The following is a 14,361-nucleotide window of genomic DNA, read 5'->3' on the forward strand; positions in this document are numbered from 1 at the left end:
CTCACATAGCACCCTCCCTCCAGGATTTTACCATTTGCTGCTTCTTTACAGAACTTTTTAGTACAGTTCCTATATTTTAATAAATTTTTCCTTCTTTACTGGAACATTGACACTCAAACTGAGATGCACATTTTATTTTGTAGGTTTAATAAATACCTTTCTAAGGGATGAAGGTATAAAGAGTGAGCTTTAAGGGAGCCTTTTTCCAGAGCCTTAATTTCCATATGACTATTGACTGGCAGAGGAGACATCATGCCAGTCCTCCTTTCCCTACTCTCATCACAACTGTGCTTCTCTGCTTTACATGCCATTCATCCATCCTGAATCTCACAATGGGTATAAAAGTCTGGGGCTTGCAGAAAGGGGCAATTGAAATGGATAGTTTAGAGAAAGTAAATGACTTTAATGATAGGATTTAAAGAATCATTTTCTAAGTATTATGATGTCCAATGCTTTGCTTTCAGCTAAATTAAAGGAGGCCAAGGGACTTCCCTGGTGGTACAGTGGTTAAGAATCCGCCTGCCAGTGCAGGGGACACGGGTTTGAGCCCTGGTCTGGGAAGATCCCACATGCTGCGGAGCCACTAAGCCCGTGCGCCACAACTACTGAGCCTGCACTCTAGAGCCCGTGAGCCACAACGACTGAGCCTGAGTGCCACAACTACTGAAGCTCGCGCACCTAGAGCCCGCGCTCTGCAACAAGAGAAGCCACCCAATGAGAAGCCTGCGAACCGCAACGAAGAGTAGCCCCTGCTCGCCGCAACTAGAGAAAAGCCCACGCGCAGCAACAAAGACCCAAGGCAGCCCAAAATAAAAATAAATAAATTTTTTTAAAAAAAGGAGGCCAAGTAATTTTTTCAAAGATCACTAAAAATTATTTTAACGTGGATCACTGTGATTTTCTAAATAAAACTTAGAATATACAAGAATCATATACATATGAATATATAACATATTATATATTAATTATATATTATATTAATTAGAATTATATAAGAACTTAGAGTCCAAATATAAATAAATATAAGACTACAACTGAGAATATAATTGAGTTGAGAAAACAAAATCCTTTCCATTCCCATCTAATTAGTTATGTGAACCAGGTTTATTAATGCTTATGCTTATAAAAACAAAAAGAAGAAATAGAATTGATGTTGAATTCTGTCTCATTCTATCAGTAAGTAATACTCATCCATGAGTATATGAACTAACTGAAAAAAACCAGTCCCATCTATCTCATTAAGAGGAAGCTATTTCATAAAATGTTATTTCTTATGTTTAATAAGTACTTATTATAATTTGTAATATAGTTATGTTGTTTTGATCAATTATGTATTAATATCTATGTAATGTTAACTGAATCCAGATGAAAATTTTAACACTAAGAATTTTATAGTCACAAGAATAAAAAGAATTTCGATTTACAAAAGTATATTTGTTCAAGATAAATATCAATAAAAGACTTTCAAATATAAAAATATATTACATTAGAATGAAATTCTATGGAAGAAATGAAATGGAAATACAAGGAGGAAAAGGAAGAAGTTAAAATTCGTGGCTATTAGAGATGAACCTGTTCATATATTTTAAAAATGGATAATGGCCATATAAATAAAAAGAGTTGGTTGGGCTGCACCCCGCAGGCCTATAAGGCCTGTGCTTGCCCAGTTTCAAGACCGAAGAAAGAGCCCGGAGTCAGCAACAGAGACATCCATGGTTTAACGAAGTGGGGGAGCTTACACGTCTGAAGCAAGGTCCTGGAGCGACACCCCACTATGTCAGGTAGGACGTGGTGGCAGTCTTCACTCGCGGGGTGGGGGGGAGGGGAGGTTACCAGTTATAGGGGAATTGACGTCAGGTGGGCTCATTAGTTACCAGGGAAACCAGTAGAGGGGCACGCCCCTCACGGCCCCTTTGATAAGAACAATCACCAGCTGGGGCCTGGGGCAAGTACCTAGGAAGGTCAGTCATAACTAGGGTGTAGGTGAAGCAGGCACTAGTCAGGCAGGAGATGTACAGAGAGCAAGAGAACAGCCAACTTGAGTGGCCTGACTGTACAGACACACAAAATGCTAAAACCTAGCTTCCAAGATTATATTCAGAGGGTGAAGTGTTATTAGGGATTTTATAGACTTTTCGATCTCAATTGGAGCAGAAAACCTTTATTAGATATACTTCTAGGGTGCAATTATCACACATTCAACTCACATGTGTTAAGAAACACCTGTCACCAAGCAGGGGCTGCCTGCCTTTGAAATCCACAATGCTAGCCACACGGTTAGCACTGCAAATCATAACTACAATGAGGTATCACATCACACCGGTCAGGATGGCCATCATCAAAAGGTCTACAAATAACAAATGCTGGAAATGGTGTGGAGAAAGAACACCCCTCTTACAATGATGGTGGGAATGTAAATTGATGCAGCCACTATGGAGAACAGTATGGAGGTTCCTTAAAAACTAAAAATAGAACTACCATATGACCCTGCAATCCCACTCCTGGACATATATCTGGAAATAAAACATAATTCAAAAAGATACATGCATCCCTATGTTCACTGCAGCACTATTTACAATAGCCAAGACATGGAAACAACCTAAATGTCCATCAACAGATGAATGGATAAAGAAGATGTGGTATATTTATACAATGGAATGCTACTTAGTCATAAAAATCAATGAAGTAATGCCATTTGCAGCAACATGGATAGACCTAGAGATTATCATAGTCAATGAAGTAAGCCAGATAAAGCCAAATGTCATATATCACTTATATGTGGAATCTAAAAAAAAAATGATGAAAATGAAATTATATACAAAACAGAAATAGACCCACAGACATAGAAAACAAACTTATGGTTACCAAAGGGGAAAGGGTGGGTGGGATAAATTAGGAGTTTGGGATTAACATATACACACTATTATATATAAAATAGATAACCAATAAGAACCTACTGTATAGCACAGGAAACTATACTCAATATTTTGTAAAAGCCTATAAGGGAAAAGAATCTGAAAAAGAATAGATATATATGTATGTATAACTGAATCACTTTGCTCTACACTTTGCATTAGTTTCCGTACAGCAGAAACTAACACAACATGGGGACTTCCCTGGGGTCCAGTGGTTAAGACTCTGAGCTTCCATGCAGGGGCATGGGTTCGATCCCTGGTCTGGGAACTAAGATCCCACATGCCACATGGCATGGCCAAAAAAAAAAAGGAAAGAAAGAAAAAGAAAAAACTAACACAACATTGTAAACAACTATACTTCAATTAAAAAAAATAGCAGCCTCATTTAAAAAAAAAAAGAAATTCATTAGATTAAAAAACCACAAAAATCCTGTGTCTCTGTCAGATCGCAGGCAGGAAGGCTCCTTTAAATCAGGGAGGGATCCCTTCTAGGAAAACTAGAAAGGAAGCCTCCCTCTCCTGGCCCACTCTCTTCTTTGCATAAGACAGAGTTTTATGGCATCAGAGTAAAAATGGCTTTAATAGACAATGATTCATCCATCTAATTACCATAGAATATAAGATGCAGATCAGCTTCCCAAAGCAAAGGAATTGTAACTGGTTTATGGCCCCAAGCCATTCAGGCACCTAGAGGTACAGTGTGCAGCTTGTTCATCTTAGAGGGGTCACTTTGACCAAGCGTGTTAGCAGAGAGCCATATACAAGACTGGCATCACTCCCCCCACTTTACAACTGTCCTTGTTGAACTGGGCTTTGGTGTTAGGTCATCAATCCACTTCGCAAGATGTTATGAGAAACAGTCCCATGTAAGTTATTAATGCATTGTTGGATTTATTGTAAGAATATTATTGAGGGTGTGATTCACTGTTTCACACAGCATCTTTACAAGGAGCCGAAGGGGGAAATTCCTTTCAATTTTTATCATCAGGGATAGTAATCTTTCTCCTGAGCGTTTGCTTAGTTTTCTTCTTCTGAGTCCTCTACTTAATATTAGTGAGCAGATTCCACCCCTGCTGACTACTATGGAGTTTGAGGTGAGTTTGTGGGCCAGCACTAACAAGGATACTGTGTTCATGGCAAGCATTTTGTGGGTATGTATGCTCACCTTACTACTAGTCTTATTTTTTCTTCTCTATGCTAATTTTTTTTCTCTCTACTTTTCTCATACACTGAATTAATCAGGACCCTCAGCTGAGAGTGGCTAGAAATTCAACTTAATCAAGAAAAGAGGGACTATATTAGGTCTACTAAGAAAACCCACGACTTGGTCTAGCTTTAGCCATGGCTGGAACTAAGAATTCAAAAATTCTTATCAGTGGGGACATCCCTGGTGGTCCAGTGGTTAAGACTGCGCTTCCAATGCAGGAGGCACGGGTTCGATCCCTGGTTGAGGAACTAGGATCCCACATGCCGAGTGGCATGGCCAAAAAATTTTTTTTAATTTTAAAAATTAAAAAATATTCTCATCAGTACTCAGTCTCTTTCCTTCCATCTCTTGGCTTTGCTCTCTTCTATGGTACCTCTGTTCTCAGGCTCCTGCCTCCCCACCTGGTGGCTCCTGGCACCACCAGGCTTATATCACCCTACAGACAGCAATGCCAGTGGAAGAAGAGCTTCTTTTTCCCCATGATTCCAATAAGATCTCAGGAATTGAGTTTCCATGGGGGACTTGGCCAAGCCCCGGAGACCAGGCTCATGGAATTCTCATATTGGCCGGGTATAGGAACTTGTGATGAGATGGTACCAGTTCCACCTGAGAGGTAGATAGTTGTCTCCAAGAAAATGTAGATGAATAAGGATAAAATGGATATAGGGCAGGGACTTCCCTGGTGGTCCAGTGGTTAAGACTTCACCTTCCAGTGCAGGGGGTGCAGGTTCAATCCCTGGTTGGGGAGCTAAGATCCCACATGCCTCGGGGCCAAAAGGCCAAAACATAAAACAGAAGCAGTATTGTATCAAATTCAGTAATGACTTAAAAACAAAAAAAAATGGATATAGGGCAGGCAAAAACCAAAACCCCACAGTAACAATTTATATTAAATTTTATTTTTTAAATGGAAGCATGTGCACTTTCACAAGTTCCCTCATAGCTTTTTAGAACAAAGTGGGGTATTAATAAATACATGGGAAGTCAAAGTGTAATTTGATTACAGTTACAGTTGCTTAGTGAACGTGAAATCAGAAGAAGGGGAATTGCATGTATGATTCAAATATTTTATGGCTCCAGGCTCTGCGAGCTGAATCATCTGTCTGTACAACCTGGGACAGACAGGTCACAGCTGAGGGTCAGCGCTGGAGACACATTGCAGGTTCTTTCTTCCTGGTTCGTCCTTTACTAGAGCTACAGTTGTCTGACCATCCTTCTGGGTTATAGTAATACCATTCACTCTATGAAGCTTTAGACAAGTCAGTGGAGACAGAATTGCTCAGCCTTGCAGCTTCAGGCCTGGAAGCCAATCTGTCTTTTGCCTGTCTTTGTATACATCTCATCTCATCCATTATGGACTGACTTTATAGTATAACTCAGAGCTTGGGGGGATGCTGAACTTACTGAACATTTACAAGGGAGGCAAAAGATTCCTCTTTTCTTTTCACAAAATGTTGTGTGCAAGGGGTGGTGGGAGGGCAGCTAGCATGCCCTTAGTTGCTGGTGGTGGGTCAGCCTTTGCCCTCAGATGGCTCACGGCCTTAGGTGCGGAGTGGTAGAGATGGATAAAACAATTACACTGAGTTGTGTGTGGTACTCTTAGTATACAGGAAAGGGTAATTCAAGCAGCTTCTCTAGAAATCATGGAGAAGGCAGTTCGATTTCTCAGGGGACCAACACTTCCTTGGAATCCTATGGAAGGATGCTGTGTGAATTGACATTAGCTCTTGTAATCCATTGTTATAAGGTTGGCTGAACCTCCACCATTACCTGCCTCCTATTCTTCAACCTGGAAAGGAGGAGAAATCAGGGATAATAGGCATCCATCATTGTCAGTTAATGCCAGGAAGCTTCATAATTACCCAGAATATGGAGGAGACAAACTCTCTCTGCTCGATAAGGCCAGATTTTTTTTTCACCAGAAACAGGTCCAAAGTTCTGTTCAGAGAAGGAGTAGGAACTCCTCACCCAGATTACACTGGAGTGGGTATTAGCCGAGGAAAGTTAGTCTTCTGGCTTGCCAATAGTGTGTGATTTTAGATTATTGAGGAGGAAATTAATGGCAACCTGAAATGGAAATTTCCTCCCCCTCCCCCTCCCCTCCCCTCCCCTCCCCTCCCCCCTCCCCTCCCCTCCCCCCTCCCCTCCCCCTCCCCCCTCCCCTCCCCCTCCCCCTCCCATTCTTTTCTGCTGCATCCCCCTCCCCTCATCCATGGGACCAGAACTCACACTCCTCCAACCTTAACCTTCCACCCTGGAAGATCAGAGAGAACTGGCTGGAGGAGAAAGAGCTGGAGAAGCAGGAGGGTGTCCACGGGAGAGGCCCTGGGTGCCTGCAGGGTGAGGACTTGCTCCTTTCTGGGGTGCAAGGAAATTAGGAGAGGGGGCAAAGCCAGGAGGACGATGCACAAATAACTCTCCTCTTCACCTCTGCCCTGGCCCCCAGCTTTTGCAGCTCCAGATCTCTGAGGCAATAAGTGAACATTTTAGAAAATAACTGCATAGCTCCTTAATGTCCAATACGTATTTGTTTTAGGAAAACGGGGCAGCTAACGAGCAGCAGCAGCTCCCTCTCTGTAGGCCACCAGAAAGCCAGAATCATCTAGCTAGACCACAACTCTGGTCCCAACAGTTTCCACTCCCAAGTAATTCCCTAGAGTCACACATTGTGGGAGAGAAGAGGAGAGACTGCCAGGTACCTGATTTGAACATTCCTAAAGACCTAAAGACAAAGCTTATTCCTTTTTTTTTTTTTTTTTTTTTGTGGTACGCGGGCCTCTCACTGTTGTGGCCTCTCCCGTTGCGGAGCACAGGCTCTGGACGCACAGGCTCAGCGGCCATGGCTCACGGGCCCAGCCACTCCACGGCATGTGGGATCTTCCCAGACCAGGGCACGAACCCGTGTCCCCTGCAACGGCAGGCGGACTCTCAACCACTGCGCCACCAGGGAAGCCCCCAAAGCTTATTCCTTGATTGTCCTTCTCCCTCTCCCCCCAGCAAAGTAACCAGATTTGATGTCTTGCCCAGAGTGAAATCTTAATAAATGATTATAAATATTTTTTGCCAAAATCAAGAAAATGATAAACATTTATGGAACATAGGCTCCCAGCTTGGCACTGTGTCAACAGTGGTGGAGGAGATAGGATGAAGTATTGTAGGTGATAAACACTGCATCTAAAGAGTTAAAGAATATAACACAAATGACACACCACAAGGAAAGCTAACCATTCAAGTCTTTATGAGAAAAACTTAGAGAGGTTAAGTATATTCCCAAGGGCACAGAGCTGGTAAGCGATGGAACCAGCATTCTAGCCCTAAGACATCAAAGCATTTTGCCACCAAAGGCAGCAGCGAAGGAGCTCTGTGCCATCCATCAAACTCCAGGCTCCGGGGAGAAGGTTTTTGAAAAATTAGCGTCAAAGCCTGGGCTAGGATCTGGGCCTGTAACTTTTGGCTCAAATTATTGTGAGGTCTGGAAATTATTTCCAGAAAGAAAGAAAGAAAGAGAGAAAGAGAGAAAGAAAGAAAGAGAGAAAGAAAGAGAGAAAGAAAGAAAGAAAGAAAGAAAGAAAGAAAGAAAGAAAGAAAGAAAGAAAGAAAGAAAGAAAGAAAAAGAAAGAAAGAAAGAAAGAAAAATGGCCAAAGATGTCTGAATAATAGGCAAAGTTTCACTTTTTCTTACTGAAGTCTCTTTCTCAAATCTTAACGTGGTTAGCAGGTTCTGACACTGTCATTATTTCTAGCCAAACTTTTTAAATGACATCTTTAACTCAACAGGACAACTGTCTCCAGAATCATGAACTAGGGATGTGGGAGTCTTCAGTCCTTGTTCCCATCTTTCAGGGGTTGAAAGTTTTCTTTTTTAAAAATTAATTAATTAATTTATTTATTTTTGGCAGCGTTGGGTCTTCATTGCTGTGCACGGGCTTTCTCTAGTTGCGGTGCATGGGCTTCTCATTTCTGTGGCTTCTCTTGTTGCAGAGCACAGGCTGTAGGTGCGCAGTCTCCAGTAGTTGTGGCGCATGAGCTCAGTAGTTGTGGCTTGTGGGCTCTAGAGTGCAGGCTCAGTAGTTGTGGCGCACGGGCTTAGTTGCTCTGCGGCACGTGGGATCTTCCCAGACCAGGGCTCGAACCCATGTCCTTTGCATTGGCAGGCAGATTCTTAACCACTGTGCCACCAGGGAAGCCCAGGGAGTTGAAAGTCTTCAGTCAACTCTCCCTTTCTTGTTATCCAGTGCTTTATCTTTTTTTTCTGGTGATCCTCAGGCACCTACAATTTAAGCTTCGTAGGCACTCCTTGGCAGCAAAGGCCATTAAAGCCAGAAGCACAGTAATCAAAACTCAAGACTTAGTTTTATTAAGAAAAAGGCTCACTGAGATATTTGCACTTTGTCGTACACTGTGTCATCAGTTTGTCAACGCTGCCTACACCTCCTCCTCAGTAAAAGGGAAGTACAGGCATATCTCTGTTTTATCGTGCTTTGCTTTGTTACATTTTTTACAAATTGAAGGTTTGTGACAACGCTGCGTTGTCAGATGATGGTTAGCATTTTTTATCACTAAAGTATTTTTAAATTAAGGTATGTGCATTTTTCAGACATAATGCTATTGCATACTTAATGGGCCGCAGCATAGTGTGAATATAATTTTTATATGCACTGGTAAACCAAAAAATTCATGTGACTTGCTTTATTGTGGTGGTTTGGAATTGAACCCACACTATCTCTGAGGTCTGCCTGTAGATATGCAGACAGAAGCCGAGATAAAAGGCCATGTGCCTGGATAGCTGGTAAGGAGGACTGCCCCAGCCTCTGGGACCAGTCCCCATGGGGTCTGCTGCCCGGCCTCCCCTGGGTTCCAGGAGATCCCACGTGTCCTTCTAACAAACCCAACTTGTAGTTTTAAGATCATTTTAATAGTCCTGGACAAAGACATCCCTGCTTGTTCCTTCTCCATTTGTCATTGGACTCCTTTAAGAGATTCTATGAGTTACAGTTGACATCTTTGCCGTGACACTCTAGTTTTATGAGTTTACTTACCAGTATGAAGTACAAGTTACTTGATTTTTGCTTTTATTTAATCAGGACATCTATTTGGCTTGACTCACAATGGAATATAACAGTAAGCCAGAGAGTAATTGGGGATATTTGAGATAGGAAAATATTATCTCGGGTTATAAATCTGAATTCTATCTCTAGTCACAAATTGTGAAGGGGATTTCCAGATAGCTAAAAAAAATGACTGGATTCTTTTATTTATACAACATCAGCACATTCCATCATCTTAACTCTTAAAAATCTGAGCTGGGAAAACCAGGCAGACTAATTCAACGCTAATTTTACAGGTCAGGAAACTGAGTCTTAGAGAGGTTAAAAGTCCCATTAGGCTGCTTGGCCCAGAGAAAGTTATTTTAGGCCAGAATCTCCACCCCGGCCTTGACATCGGTGGGAAATGGATATTTCCACATCTCTGCTGTTGATAGGAATTTCCCTCATTGCCTTGGGCAGGGACCGCTATTTCTGATGTGTGTCCTTAGGGACAGACAGGGCTCTCTTCATGGCAACAACTCATCCTGTACATCATGGGATGTTGCGAAGTATTGATTAAGGTTTTTTTTTTCCCTGCTCCTGAGTTTGCTTTATGGAGCAGAGATAATACTAGTGAGATCTTAAGTTCTCAGAGCTCCAATTCAAAGAAAGTCCCATTCTAGCTATAGGACCACTCCTCTCACCTGCTACCACTCACCATCATCACCTGTGCAAGACAGGGCCCCATGGGGAGAAGAGATATAAGAGGGGACTGGAATCTGGAAGGAGGTTCCCTTTGAGAAAATGCATCATTTTCAAAGAGAGGCTGCCCCTCTCTCAGGGAGAAGGTCACCCACCATCTCTCCCTCCAGCTAGGGAAGTGAAGCCCCAGATAACTGTCTAAACTCTGGTGGATAGATTGCCATTTCGATCCCTAGAGATGAAAGTCTGCACTGCCTCTTGAGCTACAGACCCACCCCAGTAGTCTGAGCCCTGGGGAGAGATCAGGAGCAGGCGGGGAGGCAAAGAGGGGTAAGAACGCCACCCTCAGGTTCTCATTCCCCTAAAGGCACATAAAATGGAGTCCTCTTGTCTCCAAAGGGTAGATGAGAGTGGGCACCAGAGGGAGAACAGGGCTGCCAGGGACCACCATAGTGAAGGGCACAGAGGTGCTTGCCCCAGAAAAATGGGCGAGCTGCTTGGAGCTGAATAACTGCCCACTGGGGGTCATTGTGTCTAGCACGTGTCCAACCCACAGAGAAGGAGCCGGGATCCAGGGAAGGACCTTGCCTGAGCAGCCATGTTCAAAGAGGTCGTCCTGTGGCGTCTTCCATCTCCGTACTCCACATGGAGGTGCCACCATCCCAATTGCTCAGAGAAAACCCTCGGGGTCATCTCTGACTCTCCTCTTTTCCTCACACTCCACCACTTTCCTCGGGGTCATCTCTGACTCTCCTCTTTTCCTCACACTCCACCACTTTCCTCGGGGTCATCTCTGACTCTCCTCTTTTCCTCACACTCCACCACTTTCCTCGGGGTCATCTCTGACTCTCCTCTTTTCCTCACACTCCACCACTTTTCCAGCAGAAACATTTGGTTGGTTCCACCTTCAAAACACATCCACGCTCTGATCACCTTTCCTCACTTTTCCTTCTACCATCATCAAGCCACAGTCAAATGTCACCTGTCTTACTGCAATAGCTTTCTAACTGGTCTCTCTCTTTCTGCAATCAATTCTCATCAGAGTGGCCAGAAGATCCCTGTAAAACTTACATCAGGAGTTGTCACTCCCACCATAACATTTTACCTCCGTGAGAGCAAGGACTCAGTTTTGTCTGCTGCATCCCCAGAACATTACCTGGCATGGTGTTAATATTCAATATGTGAACATTAGATATTGTCAGGTGTTATTAGGCATTATGACTGTTAGGTAATAAGTGAGGCGTTATCATACTCCTCATTTGTACAGAAGATGCCTGAAATGGCCCAGGATGAGAACTTGGGTCTTTTACCTCTTAATTCTGTGATCCCTCTGATACATTCTGGGAACTTGACTGCTGCGTTCGAGGCAGGAGCTCCAAGTGGGAAGATTCAGACTCAGGTTTTCCCAGATCTCACAGGTCCCAGCTTTCATTGTTAGAGGCCGGAAACTGTACGTTTCTGTTTCTGTTTCTGTGGTTAGGCTACGGCTGCGTCTCCTGCACAGGATGTCAGTTAACCATGGCAGTACTCAGAAAGCAAACTGATGCAAGGTATTTCTTCTCAGGTTCGTCTCGGAGCAGTTCAATTACCAGTGATGAGGACGCCGAAGGAAGGAATAAACTGTTTTCAGCTGTTTTCAGGCGTTCTCATCTGAATCACAGGCTACCAGTCTGTTGGCATGAAATCCTGAAAATCAGAGATAAGGAAGAAATCCATTGTGAACCGAGGGCATTTAACATAGTTCAGTGGAGACTTTTGGTTCTACTAATTATTTGCTCTCTAGACTGTTAAATATAATTACCTGAAAAAGCACAAATGTGCACATGAAAAAAAAAGTTTGAGAAGTTTGGTTTAGATCCTCAATGTTTTGAGAGGTTTTTGGTTTTTTGCTAAAACAGACATGTTTTGTTTTGGCTTCGTATTAGAAATTATTTTTCACTTAACTGGAAGTCAGATAAATAAGTGTTTTGGTTATCTATTGCTGTATAACAAGCCACCCTTAGACTTAGTGCTCTAAAATAAGGATTTGTTTTCTGATCCTGCATCAGGATCAGGTCCTAGCCTCTGCTTGCTTCCTTTGTGCCCACTCACCCAGCTGTATTCAGTTGGAGACTCAGCTGTGCTTACTTTTTTTCTATAAAGGGTCAGCTATTAAATATTTTAGGTTTCTATGGTCATATGATCTCTGTCACAAATACTCATGTCTGTTATTATAACACAAAAGAAACAATAGACAATTTGTAAACAAGTAAGTGTGGCTATGTTCTAATAAAGCTTTACTGGTGACTCTAAAATTTGCATTTCATATAATTTTCATGAGTCACAAAATATTCTTCTTTTATTGATATTTTCCAACCATTGGAATGGTTAAAACCATTCTTAGCTCATAGGCTATACAAGAAGAGCTGGGCTCCATTTGGTGCAAGGACTGTAGTTTGCCAACCCCTATTTACAGGGTCTGGGATGGTCTCGCTCATATGCCTGGCAGTTGCTGGCTGTTGTCCGGGGCACCTTGGTTTCCCTCCACAAGGCCTCTTATCCTCGGCTTCGGTTCCTGGCTGTCCCAGGGCTGCATTCCAAGTGGGGGAAGACAGAAGCTACAAGGACTCTTGAGGCCTAGGCGCCAGTCCTCAAACATCAACACCGTTATATTCTCTTAGTCAGAGTAAGTCACAAGTCCTGCTCACACTCAAGGATGAGAGAATAGACTCCACCTCTTGTTGAGAGGAACTGTAAAATATTGTGGCCATATTTTTCACTCTACCATAATGAGTAAATGTTATGGGTTAAATTGTGTCTCCCCAAAATTCAAATGTTGAAGTCTTAACTCCTAGTACCTCAGAATACAACCTCATTTGGAAATAGGGTTGTAGCAGATGTAGGTAGTTAAGTTGAAGTCATATTGGAGTAGGGTAAATCATTGGAGTAGAGTGAGTGACCTTATTTGGAAATAGGGTTTGTAGCAGATATAATTAGCTAAGATGAGGTCAGATTGGAATAGGGGATGGGCCCTAATCCCATATGAAATGTCCTTTATCAAAAGGAAAAATTTAGAGACACACATGCGCATGGGGAGATCGCCATGTGAACATGAAGGCAGAGATCAGGGTGGTGTGTCTACAAGCCAAGGAACACCAGATTGTCAGTATGTTAGTTTCCTAGGGCTACTATAACAAAGCACCACAAAGCGGGTGGCTTGAAGAACAGAAATTTATTGTGTCATAGTTCTGCAGGCTAGAAGTCTGAGATCAAGGTTTTGCCAGGGTTGGTTTTTTCTGAGGGCTGTGAGGGGGAATCTGTTCCAGGCCTCTCTCTTTGACTTACAGATGGCTGCCTTCTCCCTGTGTCTTCATGTCCTCTTTCTTTTGTGTGCATCTGTGTCCAAATTTTCCCCTCTTATAAAGATACCAGTCATATTGGATTAGGACCCACCCTAATAACCTCCTTTTAACTTGATTAAATTTATAAAGACCCTACCTCTAAATAAGGTCACATTCTGGGGTACTGAGGGTTAAGATGTCAACATATGGACTTAGGGGGAACATAAATCATCCCATAACAGCTAGTAAAACAACAGAAGCTAGGTGAGAGACATGGAACAGTCTTCCTCAAGACCTTCAGAAGGAACGAATCCTGCTGACACCTTGATCTCAGAATTCTACCTTCCAGAATTGTGAGAAAATAAATTTCTACTGTTTAAGCCACTCTGTTTGTGGTACTTTGTGATGGCAGGCCTAGAAAACTAATACAATAACCATAAGTAAAAGGCAATTTTTCAAGAGCTGAAGCTGCAACTAGAAATCAATGACAGGTTATAACACATTGAAGATCTGAAGTTCAGCACTCAGATGCTTCTATTCAAATCTGTTGACAGATAAAAATATTTCAGAAGTCACTTTGAGGGATTTTACATGTGTTAGCTACAAATACCAAGGGTTGGGAATCTTCACATATCACACTTTTTCAAAATAGAAATTCAGGCAATATTCTTGATCTTAATTTATATTCCTACACAAACATGAAAACATAAATTGAAGCAAACCAACAGTCAAATATCAAAATAGGGCTTCCTGGTGGCGCAGTGGTTGAGAGTCCGCCTGCCGATACAGGGGACACGGGTTCGTGCCCCGGTCCGGGAAGATCCCACATGCCACGGAGCAGCTAGGCCCGTCAGCCATGGCCGCTGAGTCTGCGCGTCCGGAGCCTGTGCTCCGCAATGGGAGAGGCCACAACAGTGAGAGGCCCGCGTACCGTAAAAAAAATAAATAAATAAATAAATAATAATAATTAAAATATTTAGGGATAAAAAGGGGTATTTGATAACAGCTAGTCTAACTTCACTTAATAGCTGAGAAAAATGAAGTTCAAAAAATATGTATGATTTATCTAAATCCAGGAAGTTAGTCAAAGTGTTAGGTCATTTCCTGGGACCCACTATGCAAGAACTGTGATTTTTTTTTTTTTTTTTTTTCGGTACGTGGGCCTCTCACTGTTGTGGCCTCTCCCGTTG

The 14,361-nt window shown here is 42.5% G+C and overlaps 1 long non-coding RNA gene across 1 annotated transcript in view; it reads right to left on the reverse strand.

Annotated features, from left to right (window-relative positions):
- LOC137208441 (uncharacterized) overlaps window positions 1-14,361 on the reverse strand; it is a 158,635-nt gene that overhangs the window by 135,822 nt on the left and 8,452 nt on the right. The window contains exon 2 of the long non-coding RNA XR_010935639.1: window positions 11,162-11,537. This is a non-coding gene — a long non-coding RNA (uncharacterized lncRNA). The remainder of the gene's footprint in view (window positions 1-11,161; window positions 11,538-14,361) is intronic.

Source organism: Pseudorca crassidens, chromosome 16 (assembly GCF_039906515.1).
Source record: "Pseudorca crassidens isolate mPseCra1 chromosome 16, mPseCra1.hap1, whole genome shotgun sequence".
Classification (NCBI taxonomy): domain Eukaryota; kingdom Metazoa; phylum Chordata; class Mammalia; order Artiodactyla; family Delphinidae; genus Pseudorca; species Pseudorca crassidens.